Source organism: Camelus ferus, chromosome 19, assembly GCF_009834535.1.
Source record: "Camelus ferus isolate YT-003-E chromosome 19, BCGSAC_Cfer_1.0, whole genome shotgun sequence".
Taxonomy (NCBI): Eukaryota; Metazoa; Chordata; class Mammalia; order Artiodactyla; family Camelidae; genus Camelus; species Camelus ferus.
In genome coordinates, this window is record NC_045714.1 from 15,612,902 (window position 1) to 15,640,255 (window position 27,354).

At 47.9% G+C, this 27,354-nt stretch overlaps 1 long non-coding RNA gene across 2 annotated transcripts; it reads left to right on the plus strand.

Moving 5' to 3' along the window:
• Nucleotides 1-745: 745 nt before the first annotated feature.
• On the plus strand, nt 746-22,463 carry LOC116657884. 2 transcript variants are annotated; one of them, XR_004313044.1, is made up of 4 exons: nt 746-850; nt 962-1,008; nt 4,083-5,766; nt 13,264-22,463. It is a non-coding gene; the product is annotated as an uncharacterized LOC116657884 (long non-coding RNA). The 2 variants fall into 2 exon arrangements; XR_004313045.1 differs by lacking the exons at nt 746-850; nt 962-1,008 and adding an exon at nt 3,476-3,762.
• The last annotated feature ends 4,891 nt before the right edge of the window (nt 22,464-27,354 follow it).

Genomic DNA, 27,354 nt, shown 5'->3' on the forward strand with positions numbered 1-27,354 from the left:
GCTGTCGCAGGGCAGACATCAGGGTTCCTGCAGCAGAGCCACGGTCTCCCATGGTGGCCTTTTTTCAGTGTCTAAATCCCTCTTTGATCCAACAGCCGGTTTCCCCCTTCATCACACTCCTCCCCCATCTCTGCTCTCCTGGGAGTGTCCCCGCATCCATCCTGGGGGGGCTCTGGGGCTGCGGGGCCACTGTCCACATGTGCACGTGCAAGGGTGATGTCGCCTCACCAAGTGTCTCTAGGAGGAGGAGAAAATGAAGCCTTTAAGAGAAACAGAGGCTGTCAGTTTTGATTTAGGCCACATACGTCTCAAAGCCATTTCTAAATATCAGATTACCTTGGTGGACTGGCCTCTCCCTTCTAATAGAGGAAAAAAATTCAAATGGCCTCATACTGTTTAGTGAAGTCTTTGCATTTCAAAAAATATCCAGCCAATTCAATTGAAACCATCATGCAGAGATTCCTAAGTTTCGTTTCAGTCACAAACTGTAAAAACTAGTGGTTTCCTGCCTGTTTTCCTTTTCTCTGTGCTGATGGAAACACCGACAAAGCAGCTTCTTACGGCCACTTCTGAATCCCAAGAGTTTACTGAGCCAGTCCTTAAATTGTTTTTCAGTCGCTTCGGTTTTCAGTGTGGAACTGAATGTGTTCTTACGTAACGCTCTTCCTGTAACTGAGAGGATGTCCTCGGAGCCGACCAGGGATTGAGTGGGTCAGAGGACTTGCCATTTCGAAGTCAGCCAGGAGAGGACGGTTTATAAATGCAGAACCTGGCCCACTTTTGTGAATGGATCGGATGACAGCAAGTAGTGGGCCAGGGCTGCCCCGCAGGAGAGGGCCTCTTGTTTCAGGTGTGTAAATCACTGAGGCTTATTTTTAATTCTCTGAATTGAAACCTACTGAATTCAGAATTTCCTGAATTGATTTTTCACTATCTTTTATCTAAACAACCTCTCTAACAGGTTCATCAGGTCAAGAAAGGATTTCAAAAAGGCTAAAATGACTTTCGGTACGTTGTGGGGTTAACTTTTGAGGGGGGGTAATTAGATTTGTTTGTATATTTACTTACATACTTGTTTATTATTTTTAATGGAGGCACCAGTTATTAAGCCCAGGACCTTGTGCATGCTGAGCACCTGCTCTACCACTGAGCTGTGCCCTCCCCGCTGTGGTTAACTTTGTCTTCATTTTTTTTGATGGTTGGTGTCATGCCAGCACATACAAATTCCAACTATAAAAAGGAAGACAAGGAATTGAGAGTGTCCTTTAATCTGACCTTCCGGATAGAGTTACTAGACTGACCGGGGCCCCGGAGCTGATGTCGTTACTGAAGGCGTGTAAGGTTCTCTCCACCCAGGAACGCTACCTGCCACACCCTTCACTCCCTCACCTGTCCCCACCTTCATCCCTGCTGAGCAGGCGGGCACTCCCGCTGCCTGGAAGGGCTGCTCTGCCCCCAGCACTGGCCCTTTACTCCCAGTCTTCCCAGATATTTCACCGTGCTAATTCCTCTAGACAAACCCACATCAGTTCTTCTAGTGCCACCAAAAAAAAATTAAGCCCTGTTTAATTGAGGTTGTGTAACATTTGCAGAACATTTTTATGGAGTATTGTTTATGTTACAAAGTCAGTTCCTCCCCCAGCTTCCCATTGGTCCCCTTGCTCCATTCCCTCCTTTCCTTCCGAGGAGGCTGAGATATGCGTTTTACTGTCAGCGCTCCTCGGGGCTTTACCTGGTCGCCCTCTGTGCTGCTGTGCGTGCGCACATTGTACTAGGCGTCATGTGCCAGGTTCCGCAGAGCCCTTCTCTTCCCACCCCACTGAGGTCTATCTTAACTGAGAGTATATGTTAAATTTTGTCCAAAGACTCATTACTAATCTGTAGAGACGACCACATAGCTTTTCTCTTTTGACTTATCGACATGGAGAATTAAATATTAGATCTTTGGGTCTTAAGTAAACCAACCTTTCTAACTTGGACAAAACCCAATTGTCCATGGTGTATTCTTCTTTTAACATGCATTTGATTTCTATTTACTAATAATTTTTCTGGATTTCGTATTATTCCAAACACCAATTTGTACTTTTCTTTCTTTAGTCAGCTTGATACTTGTGTTATTCTTTGTAAAAAAAAAATGTCAGACTTATTTTGCTTAAATTCAAAAAATTCAATCATTTTGAAATGATTGGAACAATACTCTTGGGTTATCTGCAGGGAGACAGGGGCTGGTGCTCCTGGGGAAGATGCGGGTCCAGCCCAGGAGAGAGCTTGGTTCTCAGAGCCTGGAAGGGCAGAGGGGCGGGGCTCTGTGATGGACCAGGATGTGCGTGCAGAATGGAACAGGGACACTGTCAGAGCGGGATCTGACCGTAGACTCCTGGGCGCTGAGCATTAAGCATCGCAGGCCGAGGAGCTGAGAGAGAGAGGTGGAGCCATGGGGCAAATCTCACCACGAGTCTGGGTATGAGCACACTCTGTGGAGCAGAGGGGAGCCTCACCCACAGTTCCTGGAGCACCTGATTCCTGAATCCGGGTGTAACACCAAGGAAAGGATGAAGCTGTAAGAAGAAAAAAAAGATGGCTTGTGGTCCTGAGACGCCTCAAAGGTAGATATAACTTTGTTTGAAAAAACAAAGAAATGTGACTTTTCCTTGAATAATATGAGCACCTGGCAAACCATGTCGTTTAACAAATATAAGAATCTGAAAAACAAATTCTTTTCCTTAAAAGAGACTCAGTATTGTTTCAATCAGACCTGCCAATCACTGTCCCTGTGAGAGTTCTTACATATGCAGCTTTTGACTTTTTATTTCCATAAAAAAGCGTGACTTTTCTCCGGTGACAAAGTAACATTAAACATATTACAACTTGGCTGTACTCCCTGAAAAGAGGAGAGGAAATGTATTTTCATTCGTCTGGGAATGTCTCCACTGCCACAAGAAAGGGTGAGTCTAATTCATCAACAACGCGTTACAACGGCTGTTACTCTGCGCAGTGGACACCTGCCAGGCTGCACCCCATCTCTCCTCGTCCCAGAAGCTGCAGGAATGTGGGTCTTCCTGGTAATGTCTCAGTAGGAGAAAAATATCAGCATTCATGTGCATGTCATCAGCGCACACTCCAGGTGGGGTTGGAAGATGGAGCCGGGGTGCGTGAAGGTTATTGCCTGGCTGCAGTCTGGTGCGGAGGGGGAAGTACCTGGTGGTTCCTGCACAGTGACTGTTCATACAACAATGACATCTGTTAAAACATTGAGATGAAGCTTGGGTCACATGGTTAGCATCCAGGAGGGAAAGAGGGGAGGCGGGGGGTGGGGGGGAAGGCGTTGTTCCCACCTTCATCGCGGGTGTGGCTCTGATGGCCCCTTGCCCACTTGATCTCAGCAGCTCTTTCCTCCACTGAGCTGACATCTCGGAGAGGTCACACATTTTGGCTCCTATAATGTCCTCCACAGTCATTTTGCCTGAGGACACAACAGAGGCCTTTGTTTCGTTTTAGATTGTGATGTTCTTAAACACCAGAACTACAGCGATTAGTGTAACAGACACTCACAACGACACCGAGATGTGTCAAGCATTCCTGTTTTCTAGAACTGTCTCCAGACACAGTGGAAGCCTCTCTTCCCTTCTCCGGTCCCACTCCCAGAAGATTCTTCCCGGGCCTCGCCCTTTCCACTTCTGCGTCCGTGCCCCTGGTGCTGCAGACTGCTTCATACACTCCCCAGAACAGACCTCCCACCCAGGGGTGGTGGGTGGTCAGGAGGTGAGAAGGGGCAGCAGGTCTAACCGCTGGGTCGGGAGCTGCCGTCTCGGCGCCTGCCGCTCCCAGCAGCACCTGGAGCTGCCAATTAAAGTCAGTTTCAGGCAGGGCCAGTGCCTCCAATCCCAGCCTCTCAGTGACCCTGGGGCACCCCACTGCTTCTTGTGGGCACCCCCCCCCCCGCAGGGATTCACCTTTTCTAGTTTAATTGGACCACTCAGCTTTCTATTAACCATGTTCCAGCCATTTTGTCCAGTTCTAGAATCGTCTACCATCTTCTTTCCCAATTTTTATCCTCTTGGGTTTTTACTATTGTCTTGCAGGGTTTAGTGAGAAGACATGAATGTTACAGAAGGCGACTTTGTGTGCCCACCTCACCGTGAGGACAAACAAACCGAAACGTTGGAGTTTGGAGCAGAGTTTGGTTTATTGCAGGCCAAGCAAGGAGGCCAGGGTGGCTCACACCCGAGAAAACCCCGAACTCCCGGAAGAGTTTCAGCAAAGCTTATTTAAAGGCCAGGTGAGGGAGGGGGTCACAGGTGCATGATCTGCTCGTGCACAGTTCTCCGACTGGCTGATGTCCAGGTAACAGGGCGTCAACACTATCAACCCCCAGGCACCAGAAGGGCTGGGGGCCACATGCTCTCGACCATCAAGTAGTTAATTTCTTTGGTGGTTTTTGGCATCTGAAAAACTCAGGAAATATGCATGAGAGACTATGATCTGCATGTTTCAGGAGGAGCTGCCGCAGAGGACATGGGGGAGGGGTCTACTCCCAGAAGGTCCACGGGAACCTGTATGGTTACAGAAACACCTGTGTTTTATCATCCAGAGGGGGTTTTTCCCTGTTAGCTTTGGAACAGCCCACAAGTGTACCTTCAAGTGTGTTTTCAAGAAGGACCTATGTTGTCTGTAAGGAAAGGACCAGGTCAGACCTTCCTGCGTTTCACCATCAGAAAAAAACTGCTTCAGACTAGAAGCTGGATCGATAACGATATTATAAGTGTTGTCCGTGCGAAGGAGAACTAGGTACTTCACGTCCAAATTAACTGAACCAGGAGGTTTCGTGTGACTATTTTCTGCCCTTTATGTGCGGCTCTGCTCTCTGACCTTGGAACAGAAGAGCTGTTTCTTGTTATTTGGAAGTTCAAAATATTAGGGTATGTGACACCAAGGTGCTACAGAATAAGTAATGAAACGATCGTGAGATGATTGTTACAACGTGAGAAGGTTCATACTCATCCTGAGCAGGATTTCATCCACAGACATTGGCTGGGCACTGGGGGTGAGCTGGGCTTTGGGCTAAGATCTCAGTGTCGCCGTGTGTGTGAGACTCAGTCCCTGGGTGTTTGTCTGTTTAACCCCATGGTGGACATGTCCTCAATACACACAAAGTCATATCATAATGTTTAATTAACAAATTGAAGTAAGACCAGTGGGACTCTCCACTTGATTTGACAGGTGGCTAAATTTTTAAATAGTTACTGGATACTTTGGGCTAATCCACTGTGTGACTGAGTCACGTGCATGGACAGAAGACTACAGTGAGAAGGGCATTCCTCGTGAGTCTCACTTTTTCTACTTGGCATCACATGCCGCACTTTTAACTGACTGAGAGTATGTTTAAAAGACAGGTGGTGACCTCCAGGCACAAGGCGGGAGAGCAGAGGAGCACACGTGAACCCCATGTCTGTGCGACCCCTAGATACAATTCCCTCTGCACTATGTGCCTTGAGTTTCTAAGAACCCAGCCCTCAGGCCGGGGCCGCTGGCATCCCTGGTCGTGGCCGGCTTGCGGAAACATGAGCTCACTTTCCAAATATAGTTGAGCAGAGCAAGAGGACAGATGGGAGCCCGAGGCCACAGTCGCCTCAAAGTGACCACGGACTGAGCAGTGTTTCATGAATAGACAAGGAAGGCCAACCTCCACTCCTCCAGAAAAGAAGAAACGCTCACCGCAAGTCCATCTCCTTTCTGAAGTCTTCCGACTAACCAAGGATTGGAAAGGTCTGTGCAGTGCGTCTTTAATATACTAGCTGGCAGGGCAACATTTTTAAAACTCTTCGTAAAAAACTAAAAATGTACTAGTAGTTTTCCAGAAGATGTAGCACTATTTAGAGGTCTTGATATTTCTCTTATTTGGAGAGGAAAGCAATGGGAGCTCTGTGGTCTGTCCAAAACCAGAACACAGAGGTTTTATCCGCAGGCTTTACTTCTACCTCTGCGGTCAGAGCTGCATTATCTATTATAACCTTAAACTAAGCTGGTGCTATTAATTCCAAAAGGATTAAATGTACTGACGGAGCCAACATTTGTCATGATTGTGTATATGTTTTGTTTTATAGAAAATAAGCAGTTAATCTGAACCCTGCCTGTACTTAAGCTAAACACTGATGGTTTAAAATGATACACTTTGGGTTTTAGTAACATTTTTCAGTTAATTACACTTTCAAAGAACTTTTTTAATCAATTGAGAGAGTAACAGGAGACATTTTAAATCATATCTATGCATAAAGTTTGCATATATTTTAAAAGATAAACTCATTAAGGGAAACTACAGCCCAATCAAACTGAAACACTACAGTATCATTTTGTATCACGACGCTGTAAGTTACACATGAAATTGTCTTGAGTCCAATAGATGAGGCTGATACAGAATGATGTCAGGCTCATGTTACACTTTAAACATTTACTAAAAATACTGATTGCCTTCTAGTATGAATAATGTGGCCTCATCCGGAGCCCGCCACCTGACGATTCAACACTAACCAAGTCCCACTGCGTCGTGAATGTGCAGAAATTAAATCCTCATCACAGGATAAACAGAAGAGCCAATCTACTTTTTCCTCAAAGAAAGAATTTTTGAGCCTTAGTGATCCAGATGTTTAAAATCAGGGTCTATTTGGCAAATTATTGTTAAGAGTGGACAAGGCCTAAGAGATTTATCAAGACCACAAGTGCTCCGGGAGTAAATATGTCTTCGTGCCTCGAGTACAAGTTAGTCTCCGTGTCCTGGCATCCAGGACGGGTGAGGGTCTCATCTGAGGGCCCCATATCAGTTCTCCGTCTGGGCTTCTGTTTGTTGCTTAAAGTGAAAACTGAGATCACAGCAGATTTTCCCATAGAGCAGGGACCTGGGGCACACTGGACAGTTACAGTCACTCTGATTTCCCATAGAGCAGGGACCTGGGGCACACTGGACAGTTACAGTCACTCTGATTTCCCATAGAGCAGGGACCTGGGCACACTGGACAGTTACAGTCACTCTGATTTCCCATAGAGCAGGGACCTGGGGCACACTGGACAGTTACAGTCACTCTGATTTCCCATAGAGCAGGGACCTGGGCACACTGGACAGTTACAGTCACTCTGATTTCCCATAGAGCAGGGACCTGGGGCACACTGGACAGTTACAGTCACTCTGATTTCCCATAGAGCAGGGACCTGGGCACACTGGACAGTTACAGTCACTCTGATTTCCCATAGAGCAGGGACCTGGGCACACTGGACAGTTACAGTCACTCTGATTTCCCATAGAGCAGGGACCTGGGCACACTGGACAGTTACAGTCACTCTGATTTCCCATAGAGCAGGGACCTGGGCACACTGGACAGTTACAGTCACTCTGATTTCCCATAGAGCAGGGACCTGGGCACACTGGACAGTTACAGTCACTCTGATTTCCCATAGAGCAGGGACCTGGGCACACTGGACAGTTACAGTCACTCTGATTTCCCATAGAGCAGGGACCTGGGCACACTGGACAGTTACAGTCACTCTGATTTCCCATAGAGCAGGGACCTGGGCACACTGGACAGTTACAGTCACTCTGATTTCCCATAGAGCAGGACCTGGGGCACACTGGACTATTACAGTCACTTTAATTTCCTTACCTCATTTTCAGAAAAAAATTGCAGAGGGTGATGTCAGTCAGGTTTCAAAGTAAGTCTGACACGTTCTTAAAGAGAAGCCACCTGCAGTCTCCAGGCCCCGACAAGAGCCTGCGCTTGGTCGCTCAGGCATCCGGAGGCAACAGCTGTGCCCTGGGTAAATTCCAGCATGGAAAACAGAGGCTGAGCAGAGCAGCTGACTCTAAGTTTTGTTTGTTAAAGCATATGAGGGAATACAGACACACATTTGCTGAATAGGCTTTGAATTCAGGCGAGAGATGTGAACGCCAGAGGAAGGAGAAGGGCAGAGGACACGAGTGATTCAATACTGTGGGTCAAGATGCTCCAGAAGAGGGCGCCAGAGATGACCCCAGACCCTCTCTCTGTGAGTGCTCACACAGCCACTGCGGGGAGTAGAGGAGCTAGCTGTTATGCCGCTGAAGTTGAGATAAAATATACTGTCTGGGAGTATTTACTTATTTATTTGTTTATTTTTAATTGAAGTACAGTCATTTTATAATGTTGTGTTAATTGCTGGTGTACAGCATAGTGATTCAGTTGTACACAAACACATATAGATATATTTCTTTTCCTATTCTTTTTCATTCTAGGTTACTAGAAGGTATTGCATATAGTTCCCTGTGCTGCACAGAGCACCCTGTTGTTTATTTATATATAGTAGCTTGGGGAGTATTTAAAACTATGGAATAAATATTCTGTGCCTTCCTGTAATGACGATTTACTTAAAGATTCGGAAAGAAAGGAATCCACATGTCTCTACTGAGAAATAGATTATAAACTGATTGTGCATTTTTTGCCTCAAACAGGGTTTAACAAATTTATCTTATCGGACTTTTGTCATATGAGGCCCTTGGTGAAAATAACATTACAAAAAAGAGAGAGAAAGAGAGAAGGGAAAGGAAGGAAGGAAGGAAAAGGAGGGAGGCAGGAAGGAAGGAAAAGGAGGGAGGCAGGGAGGGAGGAAGGATTAAAAAGTGATGATTAAAGAAGACAATTTAGGTGACACAAACACATGTTATTTAACCCTATATGAAGTGTACAATCTCTTTTTGAAGAACTGCATAATGAGGTGGAAGGCAGGAAGCTTTTACAGGATAAAGGACGAGGAAGAGAAAATAAAAACTATGATTGGTGGGGGCCACAGAGTCAAAACTTGGGGTGGGACCAGCGAGGAGTAAGTAGGGAGGCCGGCAGGCACTGGCGCTGCACATCTCAGTGGATGTACGTGTTTCTGGTCCAGGATGCCACTTACAGGGACACAAAATCATCTACGGTTCGGTTTGCTGACATAAAAAGTTATTTCAACAGAAAGAAGAAATTTAGTCCAGGAGTGCGTGTGATTCCAGAACAAGAAAAAAATAGTTTGAAAGCTTTTCCAAGTTTAATATTCATAGTTTATGTTTATTTTAAAATATTTTTAATATCTGAATCTTTGTATCAACAGTTTTTATAACTTTAAAATTTTTTTATTTTAATTTTTTATATAATTTTTAAAGATTATACTCCATTTACAGTTATTACAAACTGTTGACTCTATCCCCTGTGTTGTACCACTCATCCCTGAGGGGATCTTACTACCAATGTTTTGTACATCCCACTCCCCGGCTTCTTATTACCTCCACACTGGTAATCTCTACTTTGTTCTCCGTATCTGTGAGTCTGCTTCTTTTTTGTTATATTCACTAGTTTGTTATATTTTTTAGATTCCACGTATAAGTGATAGCATACAATATTTGCCTTCCTCTGTCCAATTTATTTCACTCAGCATAGTGCCCTCCAAGTCCAGCCATGTTGCTGCAAATGGCAGGATTTCATTCTTTTCGTGGCTAAGTAGTATTCCATTTTGTATATAAACCAAATCTTTTTTTATCAGTCATCTGTTGAAGGATATTTATGTTGCTTCCATATCTTGACTATTGTAAATAGTGTTGCTATGAACATTGGGGTGCAGGTGTCTTTTCAAGTTAGAGTTTTCTCTAGATATATGTCCAGGAGTGGGATTGCTGGATCATATAGTAGTTCTGTTTTTAAACCTCTATACTGTTTTCCACAGTGACTGCACCAATTTACATTCCCACCAACAGTGTAGGAGGGCTCCCTTTTGTCCACATCCCCACCAGCATGTATTATTTGTGGTCTTTTTGATGATGGCCATTCTGACAGGTGTGAGGTGACATCTCATTGTGGTTTTGATCAGCATTTCCCTGATGATTAGCAATGTTGAGCATCTTTTCACGTGCCTATTGGCCATCTGTATGTCTTCTTTAGAAAAATGTCTGTTCAGTTCTTCTGCCCATTTTTTTAATCGGGTAGTTTGTTTTTTTGTTATTGAGCTGTATGAGCTGTTTATATATGGAGGATATTAACTCCTTACATTCAATTGGTTGTCTTTTCATTTTGTCAATTGCTTCCTTTGCTGTGCAAAAGCTTTTAAGTTTAATTAGGTCCTATTTGTTTACTTTTGCCTTTATTTCCTTTATATAGGAGACAGATCCAAAAACATCTTTCTATCAACAGCTTTTATTACTTTTTAAGTAATTGTGTAAATATGAAAATAAACAGGAATAAAATGCTAAATTAAATATTAAAATTACTCATAATTTCCACTTTTTTCCCCAAAGAACGTGAAAAAAGTAACGAAAGACCCCCTACCTGCCCCGCCCCCAACGCCACCTTAGACGGAATCTGCGTTCATTGAGTGATGCACATTCTTCTGACCTTCCTCCAGTATTTATCTCTAACCATACATGCATTTTTTTTATCGACGTATAGTCAGTTACATTGTGTCAATAGCTGGTGTACAGCATCATGTTTCAGTTATATGTATGTATACATATATTCCTTTTCATATTCTTTTTCATTATAGGTTATTACAAGATATTGAATATGGTTCCCTGTGCTCTACAGAAAAACTTGTCGCTTATCTATTTTATATATAGTAGTGTGTATCTGTAAATCTGGAACTCCCAGTTTATCCCTTCCCACCCCCTTCCCCCAGTAACCATAAGATTGTTTACTATGTCTGCGAGTCTGTTTCTGTTTTGTAGATAAGTTCATTTTTAATGGCTAGTGAAACGTTACTGCCCCTGTCTGGACTCTCAAAAGTACCTGGCCCTTGTGGTTTGGAATATTGAGTGATCCTTGGTACCTGGCAGTCTGTTCCTAACATAAAAAGTTTTTTTCAAACCATAGTAGCTCATCAACGTCTCTGCAAAGTATTCCATAAACAAGTTTATGGCAAAAGCTCTCTCCTTATCTAAATTCTGCTAATAAATACCCACAATATGCCCAATGGGAAAAGGAAACTTTGCAGCCATATGCAGGCTTCACCCATAAGTCTACCATGTCCTGACAGTTCAACTTTGGCCAAACAATGGAATGTTTTCCCATGCTGTAGTTTGGGAATCAAAATAACAAGAAGGAAAATAATGTTTAGCCCATCTGTTATTCTCAGGATCAAATGATTCACTGCAGATCTCCCCAGACTTATGGTGAGGTTACGTCCCCGCAGACCCATCATAAACTGAAAATGCCAGGGCCGCGGGTGACGCTGATAAATTGGAGGTTTGGGATTAGCAGATACACACTACTGTATATAAAATAGATGAACAACACAAGGACCTACTGATAGCACAGGGAACTATAGTCAATTTCTTGTAATAACATATAATGGAAAAGAATCTAAAAAGAAAAAATATGTATGTAAGTATACGTACACCTGAATTGCTTTGCTGTACACCTAACATTGTAAATCAACTGTACTTCAGTAAAAAAATAAAATAAAAAAATAATTTAAAAAGATGGAGGGGGAACGTAGAGCTCAGTGGTAGAGCACATGCTTAGCATGCATGAGGTCTTGGGTTCAATCCCCAGTACTATCATTAAATAAATAAATAAATGAACCTAATCTGACCCCCCAAAAAGACCCACCAAAAAAAGTGAAATGATTTTTTTTTAAAGAGGAGGAAGCTTTTTCAAAAATCAGTTTCAAAAGAAGAGCAATATTTTGAGATGTAAGACATATGTAAAATTCAGCCTTAGTGTCTGTAAGTAAGGTTTTGTGCACACAGCCCCGCACCATCATTCAGGGCTCCTCTCTGGATGGTTTCATGGTGCAAGAGCAGAGGAGAGGAACTGGGGACAGTACAATCTGCAAATAGGGACCCCTGCCATCTGCTCCTTGGTGGGGAAGTCTGCCAACCCCGGGACTGGGGCACAACTGCACCTCCAGCGCCTGATGCTGAACCAGGGACCATGAACTCCCTGCTGAACTTACCACTGAAGAACGAAGGTGGATGCACGTGGCTGGACACCAGGGAAGGAAGAGACAATAAGATTCCAAAAATTTCATGGAAAACTAAAATTAAGTGGCAGTGGAGTCCAAACGGACTTCATGGTTCAGGTGACATAAGCAGAGTCAGATTTACTTCAAATGCCGAGAAGCTCCTTTTCTCGTAACATCCACAAAGTTAGAGCTGAAATGAGGCACGCAGTGGGCAGGAGAGGGGGGCTCAGGCAGCAGACAGCCCCATCCACTCACAACTCCAACCATGGGCATCACCCTCCTGAGTTAGGTGATGATGGGCAGTGAGATGCTTAATATTCACTCATGGGGCAAAATATCAAATTAAAATGATAAATGACAAATACAAAGTATACTTGCTATTTCTGCCAATTTACAGAGTAGAGGAAAATGATTTAAATAGCACATTTGTTCGCCTTAATGTTTCTCCCAACTTAGTAGGATGGTAATATCATGATAACACACACCTTCCCTACCGAGTCATTACTACTGTGTTGGGGAGGAATTTTGTATTTTTTAATTGAAATATAGTTGATTTACAATGTTATGTTAGTTTCTGGTATACAGCATAGTGATTTTTCATATTCTGTTTTTCATTATAGGAGATTATAAGTTATTGAATATAGTTCCCTGTGCTATACAGTAGGACCTTATTGTTTATCTATTTTATATATGTTAGAATCTGCAAATTCCAAACTCTTAATTTACCCCTCACCTCCTTCCTTTCCCTTTTGGTAACCATGAGTTTGTTTTTATGTCTGTGAGTCTGTTTTTGTTTTGTAAATAAGTTCATTTGTGTGTCATTTTTTAAGATTCCACATATAAGTGATATCATATATTTGTCTTTGTCTGGCTTACTTCACTTAATATGATAACTTCTAGGTCCATCCATGTTGCTGCAAATGGCATTATTTTATTCTTTTTTATGGCTGAGTAGTATTCCATTGTATAAATACACCACAACTTCTTTATCCAGTCATCTGTTGATGGACCTTTAGGTTGCGTCCATGTCTTGACTGTTGTAAGTAGTGCTGCTGTGAACATTGGGGTGCATCTATCCTTATGAATTAAGAGTTTTCCCCAGATATATGCCCAGGATATTGGGCATATGTGCCAGGGATCGCTGGATTGTTCTAGCTTTAGTTTTTTGAGGACCCTCCGTACTGCCCTCCACGCGGCTGCACTAATCACACTCCCGCCCACATCGGGGGCAGCTGCTCCCCACACCCCAACCACGTTTACTGTGTGCTGGTCGTGTTCCTAAGTCAGGCGTGCCTCTATCGTCCCCAGAGCTGGTTCCAGCCCCAGCCCCCCGTGGGAAGCAGGCAGAGTGCATGAACCTCCACAAGCATGTCGGAAATGTCATTCCCGGACTCCTACGACTCCCTGTCGGACGTGCAGGTGGACGACCAGGACGCAGCCTTCTTCCCCAGGCTGTCCGCCTTCCCCAGCCAGGAGGAGATCCACAGGAGCCTCAACCTGGCCCGGAGAGCTACCGCCAACTCTGAGGCCGAAGCCTGCGCCTCGGAAACGGAGATCCCACAGGTTGTCAGCCACTCCCCGGGAAGCCTGTGCAGGAAGCCGTCCCATCAGGAGGGCGGATCCAGGGAGCCCGCCACCCCAGGAAGGCCTCTGGACCCCAGGCCCACCCGGGGCCAGCCTTCCACCAGCAGAGAGGGCCGCGTCGCCTCCCCCAGGCCCACAGAGGAGGGGGGCCGCCTCACCCCTACTGGCCAGCCCCAGCTACATCCACAGCCTCCGGAGAGCTGGCAAGCACTGGGCCCAGCCTCCCCAACCCCGGCCCCAGCGCCACGCCCAGGGCCCCGCACCTGGGCCAGGCCCCCGCACGTGGGCCAGGCCGGGCCGGGCCGGGCCGGGCCCCAGAGCCAGCTGCGTGACAAGGCAGCCAGCTTCATCTAGGAGCTGATGTCCATTTTCAGAGAAGCCGCTAGGCCGAGGAACAGGAGCCCCAATGGGGAGTCATCCCCAGACAGCGAGTACCTGTCTCCTAAAACCCAGCCCGCAGCCCTGGAGAGCACCTCGTCCAGCCGGAGCCCCAAAGGAGATGCGCAGGAGGAGGAGGCGGCCAGGCTCCCGGAGCCCGGGATGCGGTCCAGCCCTGCGGCCGCTCGCCCCCGCCACACCCCAGCGCTCGCAGCCTCCCTGCAGCTCCAAGGTTCACCCAGAAGCTGCGGAGCCAGGAGGTGGCCGAAGGCAGTCGAGTCTACTTGGAGTGCAGCATCACAGGACAACCACCTCCCTGAGTCAGGTAAGAACCTTTCACTCACAAGATCAGATGATTGGCGTCAACTTTTGATTTGACTTGAATGTCAGAGCAGAGATGTCTGTTAGGGAGCAAAAGCCCCTGTCCAGAGTGCACAGCAGCCAGCACCACGGCACCAGCTTTTGAGAAAGGAAAGAGCTTGCTTGCAGGGTCAACCATAAGGGAGATGGGAGGCATGGCTCCAATCTGTCTCCCAACCCAGGTTTCAGGGCAGAATTTACAGTGTTAGCGGAACATCCAGTCTGGAAGTTGACTTGCTGATCAGTCCACATGAGCTCCTGGGGCTGCTGGAAGCCAGGTTTTCCTTGTTGAAGGACTTCTTGCTTCTTAAAGGGCTCCAGTGGCAACGTTTCTGTTCTCAGAGTCCCGCAGCCGCAGAGGCTGGGCTCAGGGTCATCCCTGCACGTGCACAGGGCTGTCGCTGTAAAATAATTCCAGGTTTGCTCAATCTACCTGTTTGAGGAGGAAAACCAGCTTGAGCTGGTCAGAGTTCTACCTGCTTTTTCTTTGTACCTTCCTCAGTCCTGAGGAAGCAGGGCACCCACAGCTGGCTGCTTCCTGCTGATCAGGAGCAAGGATTTTTATAAGAGGAATGAAATCGTTTTGCATGTATTTGCAGATATTCACGAGTCCCACCTTGAACTCTGAAGTCTCGGGCAATCATCAAGTGAGTGGAGGAGGCCTTTTTAAATATATGGGACAGACATTAAGCATGAAATGTGACGGGTGAAAGGGTTAACCCTAAGATGCACAGAACAGTGCCTCCTAATTTTAACAGTCCTTCAAAAACAGACCTTATTCCTTTGGGAATCCTTGAAAGCATGTCATTTTTAACCTTTCAGTGATTGAATTTGGATTTATGTGGGTCTGGTTTGGACTCCTGGGTGGAAGCAATCTGCTCCGAGATGTCTCCGCCTTCTCATCCTGGCCAGGTGGAATGTCCCTGGGAGTGGTGTCCCCAGGGTATGACCCCTTCTAGCTTTACTGCAGAGTGTGTAACTGGAAGGAATTCATGGGGCCTGCTCCACGTTGGGTGCATTGGTCCTCGGGGTATTGTTTTTCCACATTTGAGGAGGACCCGATCCCCGGGCTTCCACAGTGCAGGGGACATCGGTGGGAAACAGTAGTGGACTACAAGGCTATTTATGTACAGCAGGTAAGTAACACCCAGGTGCGGTACAGCCTCAGGCTCAGGGAAAGCCCTCCCACGTGACATCTCAGAAGGGCTTAACTGGAGCTTGCTTCGGGGGCCACTCTGACCCTCAGCAGGGCAGCTGGTAAGACCTTATTCCAAGTTATGTTGGTTTCTTGGCATATTTTGGAGACTGTCTTTCTAAGGTTTGACTCATTTCCGTCTCTCCCGGAGACTGAGGTCTCTGGGCAGCATGAACTTCTGTCATATCCCCAGGGCCCCAGACATCGCCTTAGTCCACTTGGCTATGAAAGTCACGAGGTTGTCACTTAGAATTGAGAGAGGCAGCCCAGCTCGCCGGGAGACGTCTAGTAAGGCCTTTGTTCCCGGGGGGCCTCCTCCTGGAAAAGCTTCGCCCCACCCTGTGAAGGTGACCACAAGCACCAGCCGGTGTCTACGGAGTCCCACAGCTCTGGGCCCACAGTCAAGTCTGTTTACCCACCATCGCCTGGCTCTGTACCTCGGGTCTGCACCCCTTTTGTGGCTGGAGGTGGCCCGGCCTTAGGGTTGTCTTTGGCTCAAACCAGGCAACTTTGTCTTCCCTTCCCAGTGGTCCCGTGCCTTTGTGAACTGGCAGCAAAACGTGTGTAACGGGTGGTAGGCTGCATCCCCCCCATAACAGGCCCCTCAGTGGAGGTGAGTGACAGCTCCTCCCAGCCCACGCTCCCCGACCCTCAGCCGTCCAGCCTCGTGGCCGCTGAGCGCTGATCACCACCTGAGTCTCGAGCGTCAGCGTGAACCTCCATCTGTCTGCTCTTGAGATCCATGTTCAAATCCGAGGCAGAAACAAGGACGGCAGGTCCACACTCGAAATGAGTGCTAGGGTCTTCTGTTCTGGCCACGCTTTTTGCCACCTGACAGCCAAGTTATGTCCTTTACTTACGAAACTCTCAGTCTGGGTGGCCGGGCAGCATGCTAGGGTCCTTCTCCCACATCATGACTGTCTGATAAGCCAGCATCTCCTCTGACTGCTTAATTCTTTTCTTCCTGACGTCAGTAGACCTCTCTCTTTCCACGTGGCCCGTGTGCACCTGTGACAGACAAGGGAAACTTGGAGTCAGTGTCTGTGGTTCCTTTCCCTCAGCTCCAAGGTGCAGGGCTCTGGGAGGGCTGTGAGCCCTGCCCTCTGGGCAGGCGCCCCTGGAGGAGGGCGTCTGCTTCTCAGACCCCCAAATGAGTAACTCCTGCACGGCCCGGTCCAGGAAGCTGCTTCCACCCACAGACATTTTCACATCCGGGTTTCCTAAAGTCTGATCAGTCAGGTCAGGTCCTCTTCAGTTACTTGGATACAGTCGTGAACAGGGTCTCCTGTCATGCTGGGGGGCAAGGTGGCTCAGTTTAGAGGGGACGCCGCCTTCGGCGTTGAATCCAGATTGTCAACTAGTGAGGATCTGCCCAGCACCACCCCCACCCCCATCAGCCAATATCCGCCCTTTTGTTCCAGGAAAGGTTGCACACAAACTGCAGTGAGCGCCGTGTAGGTGGCCCAGGGTCCATTTTTCAGCGTTTTCTAAAAGGCCACAGGTTGTGGCCACAGCCCAGAGCAAACTGACCTTCCTTGAGTTATAAGTCCAGTTGTTTGGAAGAGTAACCTACTGGTCTTCTGGAGGAACCTAAGTTCTGAGTTAGCCTCCAAGACTCATGCCGTCTTTCATGCACAAAATGTCTGGGAGACCAAGCGCTGGGCTGTTGTAAGTTCCTCCCTGATGGTGTGGAAGGCCTTACAGCATCCCGGAGTCCAGCTTGGTGGCTCATTGGTTTTCCCTTAGAGAGCCTCATTTAGGGGTTTGGCTGTGAGTGCAAAGTCAGGACTCCAAATGGGACAAAACCCAGTTTTTCCTGAGAATCCTCTTCCTTGCCTCTGGCGGGGTGTGCGGCCACCCTCACTAATGCTTCCCTTCGGTCCTGCAGGAAGTGTCTTTGCCCTTTGATAACTCGAACCCTAAATTCCTGCAGCTGGTTGAGGAATCCGTGCTTTCCCCTCGGAGACTTGCTGTGATTGCAGTTTGGTCTCGAGCCTCCTCAGTCCTGCCCTCAGTGTGTGTCACCCACATCCTGGAGGAAGTGAGACCCCCTCAGTCCTTGCCTAGGGCTTCCCCGAAGGTGGAGGGGGGCGTACTCAAATCCTCTGGGGGTCCCAGCCAGCAATGTGGTTGTTTCACATCAGTCTCAGGACCGTCCCCCACCAAGGGGACCTAGGGGCTCAGGACTTAGGGGCACGCAGTAAAAGGCATCTTTTAAGCCCAGAATTTTAAACCAGCCCTAGTCTCCAGACAAAGCTGTAAGCAAAGTAGGATTTGGCGCCACCGGGTGTGTATCCTTTACAGTTTGGCTAACAGCCCTCAGATCCTGTATAGAACAGTCGTCTCTGGTCTTGGGTTTTTGTACTGACGGGATGGAGTGTTACATATGGGCTGAGGAGGTTGGGGTAACTGGCATTCAAGAAGGTGGCTGTGGGCTTTATACCTGCCTTCAGATGCCTCGTTAGTGGCTACTGCTTTAAATTGGAGCCCGGCCCCTGCACGGAGTTTCACTGCCATTGCGCCAGCCATCCGGGCTCTCCCAGGCCTCCTATCAGCCCAAACGTCCACCCTCATTTTGCAGAATGTCTTCAGGGACTTCTGGGTGGGGCCGAGGCCCCCGTGGGCATGCTGCAGCTTGGAGGGCAGAGGCTTGGTCTGGGAGGGCATTTCATTCTGCTAGAGGGTCTCGCCCTCACGAGGGGCTGGAGCATTTAGGCATATCCCCCCAGGGCATTTGGATCAGGATCAGGGTGCTGCCTGTAAGCCTCAGGAACCCTCCCCAGGAGGGTGGATGTGTTCTCCCGGGCCATGCTGCCCTTCCTGGGTCTTATGCAAGCTCTTTGGTTTGGGGCCCCCTTTTGAAGCCTTTCAGCCCAGCTCCACCCCCAGGGCACCAGGCCCCCTCAAGGCTCAACTTCAGGGAGGCCCTAGTTCTGAGGGGATGATTTGATCATGATTTCGGCTGCCAGGCGGCCTTCTCTGATGCCATCCTGCGTTCCTCCTGATGGGGGTATTCACGGGGCCCAAATGCCAGCCAGTCAGGAGGACAAGAGGGAAAATGCATATAAAGAGATTCTCCATTTTCTTAGATTATCTCTGCAATAACACAGACCCACTGCTGACCCAGGGGGATGCAGGTCCACACCCCCTCTTTGGCCTGGACCTGCCTTCACAGAAATGCCCCACTGTGGGCAGTATCCCTGGGCCACATTGAATGCCTGGTGGTGCGGGGAGGGTAGAGCGTTGCTCTGGGACCATTTGATGAGGGGGCGACGGAGCCGGGCCAGCAGCCAAGGAGGGCTGCTGGGACCCAGGGCACTGCCTACAGGAAGGCGCCCCATACTTGCTCCAGTGATGACATTTCTACCCTCAGAGTCCTGCAAGGCTGCAGAGGCTGGGCTCAGGGTCGTCCTCTCCTGCATGTGCGCAGTGCTGTCACTGTAAGATAACTCCAGGTTTGCTCAATCCACCTGTTTAAGAAGGAGAAGTGGTTTAAGCCTGTCAGCGGTTAACATGCTGTTTCCTTTCCTGTACAATTAGCTCTCGGGAGCCTGAGCTGGTGTCTCCAAGGACCTGCGGGCAAAGGCCTCCCAGGATCCCAGGTCCCAGCTGGGCCCGCTGTCCCCCGCAGCGAATCTGCTGTCCTGACCCAGGGCTGCTGACGGGGGGTGAGGAGGGGCTACAGGACCAGGTGGGCATACGGGAGCACCAGCCTGGTGCTTTATATAGGGGACCCCAGGCTGGAGCAGACAGGGGAACTCAGGGTGCACACCCAGTGGACTCAAGTCCTGTGAAGACTGTGTGCATAATTTGAAGACGGGGTGCTGAAGGTGGTGGTAAGTGTGGCTAAAACCCAAAGGTGTCTGACAGCACAGAGATGAGAGGCAGGGCTGGGTGTGTGGGGCCCCAGGATGAGCCCGACGGGTGTCTGTCTGAGGCGCAGGCTCACTCAAAGTGAGCGCACCGCCCCCTTCATGTGCTGGAACTTTCTCCCCAAGACAGAGAGACCAAGCTGAGCGTGGACAGGCCTGTGGTCCCCAGGCCAGCAGAGCCGGGAGTGTGCAGTTAGCAGGGATCACTACGCACTGACACCACTGCAGCCACAGTCAGGTCTATGCGTTGTTCCCCCGTCACCGCGGGGCTTGTGCCTGCTGTGCAGAGAGGTTAAGAGGGGGGAGGGGGTCAGGCTGCAGGGTTTCCCATCATGGCTCCATCTGTCACCAAACGTGGCCTGAGACAGTGACTCAGTTTCTTCATCTGTGAAATGGGGATTATAACAGCACTATACCTACCCCACTCCAGCTCACGTCTAAGTAAAATCATATGTGGAAGTGAGAAAACAGTGCCTTGCCCCTGGTGACCGCTGCTCTGTTACCTACGACCGTTATTACTCCTCATTTCTTCATGTCATACAGCAAAACAAAAATAACATCTCAAGTCGGGATTACACTGCAAAAAATAAGCCATTCATTCATTTTGTTAGAAGGCCGTGCTTTTATTAATGAAGAGTGTTTTACCTAAATTACGGAAATATAAAAAAGTCAATTCAAAATTATGAAATTCAGCAAGAAGGTGAAACAGACAGCCCGGGCAAAGTGTTGCCAGTACTTCCTTGTGACTGTGGCGTCTTACAGATCACACACGGCGCCCCACACCCTCCAGCCACTGACATACGCTTTGCCGGAGTTGCTTCCTGGGGCTGACAAACCACGGCTCACGAATATGAAGTGAGCATCAGCGCCAATGGCTGGAAAGCAGTGGGAATAGAGGCAGAAAATTCTCTTTTTTTCAAACCAGTCTGTTCAACTGATTCATGCTGAGTCAGTTGTTACAACAAATTGACCGTGTTTCCTTTAGAACCCGACAGCAGGGAGCAGTGAAAAGCTTCCTAATGAGTTCATTTAAATACATCATCTCTGCATTTATGGATCTTTTCCATGAAGAATTTTTCTCATCATTTTGCCTGGGATAGAAGTGAAATCGAGTATTTCTGTTGGATTCTATTTAGATTTTTTTTTTAACCCACTAGTCTTGGGAACAAATAGTTCTTCATTTGAAATACATCCACATGTCACTCAAAAAGAGTTCCGCAGGTTCTCAACTGCACAATGTCCCCCATATTTACTGCAAAATAGGCCCCTCTCAGATGTGGTCTGTGCACACACACCCCCTCAAACTACAAAAAGTGGTCCATCTAACATCAAAGAGTTAATTCAGGTGAGCGGACCGTAACTGCTGTGTTGGAGTTCGAGTAACCATCTCCTAATTTGGGGGCCATCAAGTTCATGTTCTGCTTCTTTTTTTTTCCACTGGGGGAGAGGGCACTAACTTCGTTAGTAGCTACAGAACTATTAACTAGTTTTCTCTTGTCATCTGCATTCCACCAAAGCCATGAGCAGTGTACCCTTGTCACAGCAAATCGTGCCCTTCTGGAATAATTCAGTTTCTGATGAGAATGCACCATTGTTTAAAGTTAGCTGGCCATGTTTGCAAACCCTGAGGGGTTTCTTAGGGGAAAAGTTTAATGTACGGTGAGTTTTCTTGATTTCTGTTCCCAAGATCTCAGTCCCTGTGCCCCGCATTTGTAAATGCACCAATTGCCTAAGACCTCTGTGCTCAGCTCCCACATGAGACATAGGAGAACGGAAAAAGGGAATCTTCTCTGCAGGGAACTTTGTGCAAGGGAGAAACCCTTTAATGAAGAGTTCCCTGCGGCAGGCATTCCAGAGCCTGGCTGCCCCGAGTCAGTCTTGGGGGCTCAGAACCAGGAGCTGGGGCGGGACTGGTGGAGAGCAGGGGTATGAGGGGCCTGGGACAAGCACCAGCAGAGGGGACACACCCTGCTGGGAAGCGGGCAGCTGGGCCGGGGCAGGAGGTAATGAGGTGCGGGGACAGCCAGGTGCACGTAAAGGACTGCGCCCCAGGAAAGCAAGCAGCAGGTACCAGGGTCCAGACGCAGGGACCGGCGCTCGGGGAGCAAGTCTACCTTCCTGATGTGAGTTACAGAAACAGAGACCCAGATGGGACTGAGCAAGGTGCACGTTCGGGATGGACTCCAGTGGGGTCCAGACAGGGACGCGAGTGACCAGACAGAGACGTGGGCTTGGAAGCTGGGGGCCTGGAGCTTCACATATGGCCCAAGTAGAACTATGTGGCTGGGAACCAGGGCAGGAGGGAGACTCACAGAGGCAGACGAAGGGAGGGCTGATGGAGACATTCCGAGGCGTTGCTGCTCTGCGCACCATCACCTCACCCCGTGAGTGTAACAGGCACAGATACCAGGTACAACCATCGGCAGGACTAAACAAATCCTGTTTTCCCTCTCGCATGCTTCCAACAAAACCCCAGCCAAGGAGAGGCAAGCAGACGGAACCGAAGCCTCTGGACAATAATTGAAGTTAAATACAATTCAGATGCAATGCAAGTCACATGCATGTTATTTGTTAATAATTTGAATTATTAATCAAATCAAATCTGATGTTCCTTGCTTCCTCTGCTCTACTTGACAACAGTATAAAGACATGTTCCCTCCCCTGCTCACCTTCCCTCTTCCCTCGACTCTCCATTTTCATGAGTTAGCAAAAAATTTGTGCAGAATTTTAGTTCAGAAGTATCTCTAGTATTACCAAAATGAGGCCTGAAAGGTTCACTTCCTGCTTTGAGTCTCCAATTATGGCAACCATAGATTTTTAAACCATTTAAATATAAGGAAACTAAGAGAACTAGGAAATTATTTCATTGTAACAGAAAAGTAATTCATTAGTCGCAGAGACGGGAGCAGAGCTCAGATCCCTGGTTCCGGGCACATACCACAAGGGCTCGTGGGACAGTCTGGCCTCTCTCCCTGCTGTTTGCTTGTTGTGTGGGGGTTTCTCACAGTTCCAGACAAGGGGAACCAGCGCCTCGAGAGTCCTCTGCTTTGGAATTCATACTCCAAGTATCCTTAAAGAAATGCTGTCCTGACAATTTCCGCAATACTTTTTCCACATTAAAAAACATCACCGTTCCTGGTTTTTTTTTTTTTTTTTTTGGTTTTTTTTTTTGCAGTAAGTTAATGCTGCCAATTAAGTCAACCAGCATAAATCAGGAAATCTTTAAAGATGGGGGAGGCAGAGATTCTTTGTCAAATAACCACAAACAAAGCCAATTATTCCCAGTTTGTGAGCAGCAGTCCAAACCATCCTCACATTCAAAGTACATTACGAGGCAATTGTGTGCATTCTCCAGAGGGAAAAAAAAACTTTTAAACACCCACTTACTGCAGTGAAAGTGGAATCCAGCAATAGTCCAGGCAGATTTAATCTCCTAGTACCATTACTCATACCTGGTCGTAATCGTAAGAGGCCTATGGGTCATGACTGTTAGCCCAGTAAAGTTTCAATTAATATCTGTAATTAAAAGTACTTAAATTCTTTCATTTTATAATCAAACCCCAGCACCTGCAATGCCTCCAATTAGTTTACAGTAATGAGACTCTGATCATCATCAAAAGCCAAAGCAAGAGAACCGACCACACCAAACCCACGCAGCACCATCTGTGGACACGTCCTTCTCCTTGAAAGGAGCCGCCGGCTCGCTTTTCTCACAAAGCGGATCAGAGTGCAATGCATTCCATTTATTGGCAGCTTTGGTTCAGGACAATGTGGCGAGTAGGCCTAGCCCAGGGGTACTGCTTCTGTGGAAGACCGTTGTCTGCAGGGAGACACCAGGCTGTACCCTGGGATGAACACAAGTGATGTGGCTGCACCACGCAGTGTGGCTGGGAGCCAGCAACCCGGGGACAGTGCTGTGACCACAGTGAGTGAAGGCTGTGCGTCCCCTGACTTGGTGGAATCCCCAGCTGTCTCCTGGCATCTCTTCATGGACACCTAGCCGGTGCATCCAATGTGATGCGTCCACAGCTGAAGTCCTGCCTCTCCTGTCCTCCAGCCCTCTCTCCCTAACTCTCCCCTCGCCAACAAGTGATGGTCCCCCTCCTTCCCTCTGTCCAAGGACAGAACCTTCCCCACACTCTTGTCACCCAGTCCGCCCAGTGAAGCCAGCGGGCACTGCCTTCCACACGAAGTCCAACCACCTCCACTGGGGATGCTCTGCTCGAAGCCGCCACCATCTTCCTCCTGCATGTCTGCACCGTCTTCCTGTCACAGTCTACCCAGTACCTGGAACGACTCTTTTTACTGAAGTCATGTTCACCCCACAGCACAGAGCTGCCCGGTCCCTCGTGGTCTCACTCAGCAGAACCTCAGTCCTTATAAACGGTAATAAGACCCCTTCCCACTGACGCCACCCCTTCTCCTCAGCCCTGCCTCATCCACTTCAGCCTCGGTGCAGCCGCTGCAGGACCCCAGCATGCCCAGGGCCCCTGCACCGGCCACTGTTCCCCCAGACACAAGCAGGGCTGGACCCTCCACCTCTCTCCCAAACGTCCCCTGCAGAGTCGGCCTTCAGTAACTACCCGGAGAAAGACCAGGAGCCCACCCCGTCTCCTCCACGCTCTGACTCGCTCTCCATTTTACTTGTTGCATTTGTTTCATCGTCTCCCTCAGTTACAAGGAAGCCCCTCGAGCACAGGGACGTCCATCTGATTCTTGCAGTTGTGTCCCCTGAGAGTGATGCCTGGCACATAACAGGTGCTCAGGAGCACGCACGGAATAAATGAGCAAGCGAGCCCCGCTCCCAGGGGTGTGTGTCCCTGGAGGAGGGGTATGTGGGCAGGGGTGTGTGGATAAGCGTGTTCATTGCAGTGTTGTTTCAGAAAGCTAGAAAGGACCTAAAATAGTCTCTGTGAGATGGTGATTCTATTTCTTTCGGGGAACTTTCAGGGGCGGGGTTGCTGGATCGTATGGTGGTTCTATTTTTAATTTCTTGAGGAACCTCCACAGTTTTTCACGTGCCAGCGAATGCGATCCGGAAGGAGGGCCCTGAGGGCCTCAGCTGTGCTGGCAGCTTCACATCGCAGGGCGGGGAGCAGACATACAGGTGGAAATTATCTTTGCTTACTGAGCAATGTGGACTTTCTGTTTCACTCTGCAGCCCTAGTTGGGTCTTTGGTACTTTGAGCAGCAGTGTTTCTAATGAATCGCGTGACTCACCCATAAACACCATCCAGAAATCCTCCTGGTGCTAAGCGGTGAGAACTAAAGAGGTTGGCGCTTATCCATTTGCCTTCATGAGTTAGAAGTTGATTCATCTTCTGGGTTGTTTTAATTATGTTTCAGAGCTTTTAAAAGTGTTCTTATTTTGAACTCCTGGTGTTCTTCTAGAATACTTTATGCATTTGGTCTTGGGCCGAATATCTTTTGTGGCATAATCTACCAGGTTTAGTAGCTGTCCAGGGTACACCAACGTGTATATGAGCCTCTCATTCTTAAGGAAAAAAAGTCTATATTTAGACACAAACGCAAATACACACACATACACGGTACCATTTTAATTTTTCATTGAAGTACAGTCAGTTACAATGTGTCCATTTCTGGTGTACAGCACGATGTCCCAGGCATGCATATACAGACATACTCGTTTTCATTAAAGGTTATTACAAGATATTGAATAGTTCCCTGTGCTATAGAGAAGAAACTTTTGTTTTTCATCTGTTTTTATATATCGTGGCTAACATTTGCAAATCTCAAACTCCCCAATTTACCCCTTCCCATCCCCTTTCCCCCGTAACCATAAGATTGTTTACTATGTCTGCAAGTCTGTTTCTATTTTGTAGATGAGTTCATTAGTGTCCTGTTTTTCTGGGGTTTTTTTAGGTTCCACATATGAGTGCTATCATATGGCATTTTTCTTTCTCTTTCTGGCTGACTTCACTCAGAATGACGATCTCCAGTTCCATGCATGTTGCTGCAAATGGCATTATTTTCTTGTTTTTTTATGGCTAAGAGGGTACCTATTAGAATTAGCAAAAACTCTGAAGATCAGTGAGAGTCACACATCACCATCTCACCAAGCCAACTGGCTCCTCTCACGTCATCATATTTGGGTGACAGGAGCAAGGAAAGGGGGGCAGAATCCAAGGGAAATGGCACCACTTAATTTTAAAGTTTCCTATTTTCTCATTCTTTTATCATTTTCTTTAATTCACTTAAATTTTCTTCTGTCTCTGTACATATGCCCTGAATTGGAAAACTAAGTCTTTCATATTTGACAGAGGACAATAAGTGTCCCCTTGGACATGAAATTTCCATTGAGCCAGAAACCGGAAGAGATGGAGCCACACGGTGTCACCTTCACTTTCACTGAAATGAAAGCACAGCCGTGTGTCCGATTCTGCCTCAAGGATGCTTCCTGCGAGCTGACGAGTTAACAGGGTGTGGCCTCTCCAGCTGTCTGTCCTCCCTCCTACCCCTCACGTTGTTTCTCAACCCCTGTTCCCCCGGTATCTGCCCCCTTGTAATTCTCACTTGAAAAATTAGGCACATCTCTACAGCACTTCCCAAGACCGTCAGTAGTGATGGTTCCATAGGCGAGTGCGTGCGGTGGGACCAGTATCAATCCCAGAAGCCAGAAAACACTGCCCCTGTTCTGTGGAGTTGTCATTGCATGATTTGAATGTACAGAGTGACAGGAACTGCCTGTCACCTCTTCCTGGCCAACCGGTGACCCACAATGCTGCAACAGACCCACTCCACTGCCCTGATGACCCCGCACACACAGACACCTAAAAAACCAAGAAGCACACTTGATATTCAAGGTAAGTGTGGGCATCACTAGCCAGAAGTGTGACGTGATTCTAAGTCATGGGGACCCGGCTGTGAAGTAGCAGCAGCCAAACTGGACGGTAGCATCTGTTCTAAAGGTTCGACACCGTCATATCGGTGCCCAACTCAACGGGCAAGGAGAGCAACCAGGAAACAGACACCAACATAAATTCCCTGCGAAATAAACGTAGTCACACAGCATCGGTTTAGAATTAAAAGGAAGCTGATGCATTTTACATATGCAGGCACGTCGCTCGTGGGACAGATGACGGAAGTGCTCGGCGGCTAACGAGGCAGATTCTGGAGCAAGAGATGGGTCTGGGGTCCCCTTGGCAAGTCGCTTCCCCTTCCTGCGCCTCAGTCTCCTTGTGGGTAAAATGGGACTGTTTTATGAGCGTTAAGTCACTCTGGGGTTATTATGAGCTTTGAGTCGATGAACACAGGGGAAAGAGTTTAAAAGTGTGCCAGACACTGTGGCAGCATCTTGACAACTATCACAGCATTATTATAAAGTTATTTGTTATTATTATTATGAAGCCTTCACTGGTTTGTTTATTGTCATTGATTTGGTGCCAACTCCCCCCACGCTACCTTCTCAAAAATCCTTCAATCCCTTTCATTCCTTTAAAATCTTCCTCCTGGAGGTCTCTTTCCTGCCAAGTAGTCACAGTGGTACAGGGCTTGTGGAACAGTGGAATTCCAACATTACAGGCTAAGCAGACAGTTGTGAGGGGACACAACATGTCTGGGAGGTGCTTCTGACCCTGTGTGGACAGTGAGTCCTAAAGCAGTGTCTGGAGCACGGAACCCCCACCCGCCCAGGCCTCCGGGATGGTGAACTCCTTTCCCCTGGTCTCTGCTGCCACTTTCCAGCGCCTCCTCCTCAGGAGAACTTCTATTACTTCACTGCTACGGGACAGGAGCCTGGCCAAGGAGGGTGCTTCCTTTCAACCTCCACCCTCCCTCCTGCAGCTAATTGACTCCCCATCCTGTCTTCCTGAATGCCAGCCTTCTTGTGCATCACGGTCAACGTGGAATGCCTTCCAAAAACCCCATCTCTTTGACTACTGTTTTCTTGCTGCTTTTAAAACTGTTTAACAATTTTCCTGAGTTTACTTTGTGGGTCCTCATTAAATATTTGTTAAAGCCAATTGAAAGTGGTTCCCCAAAAATCGAGTC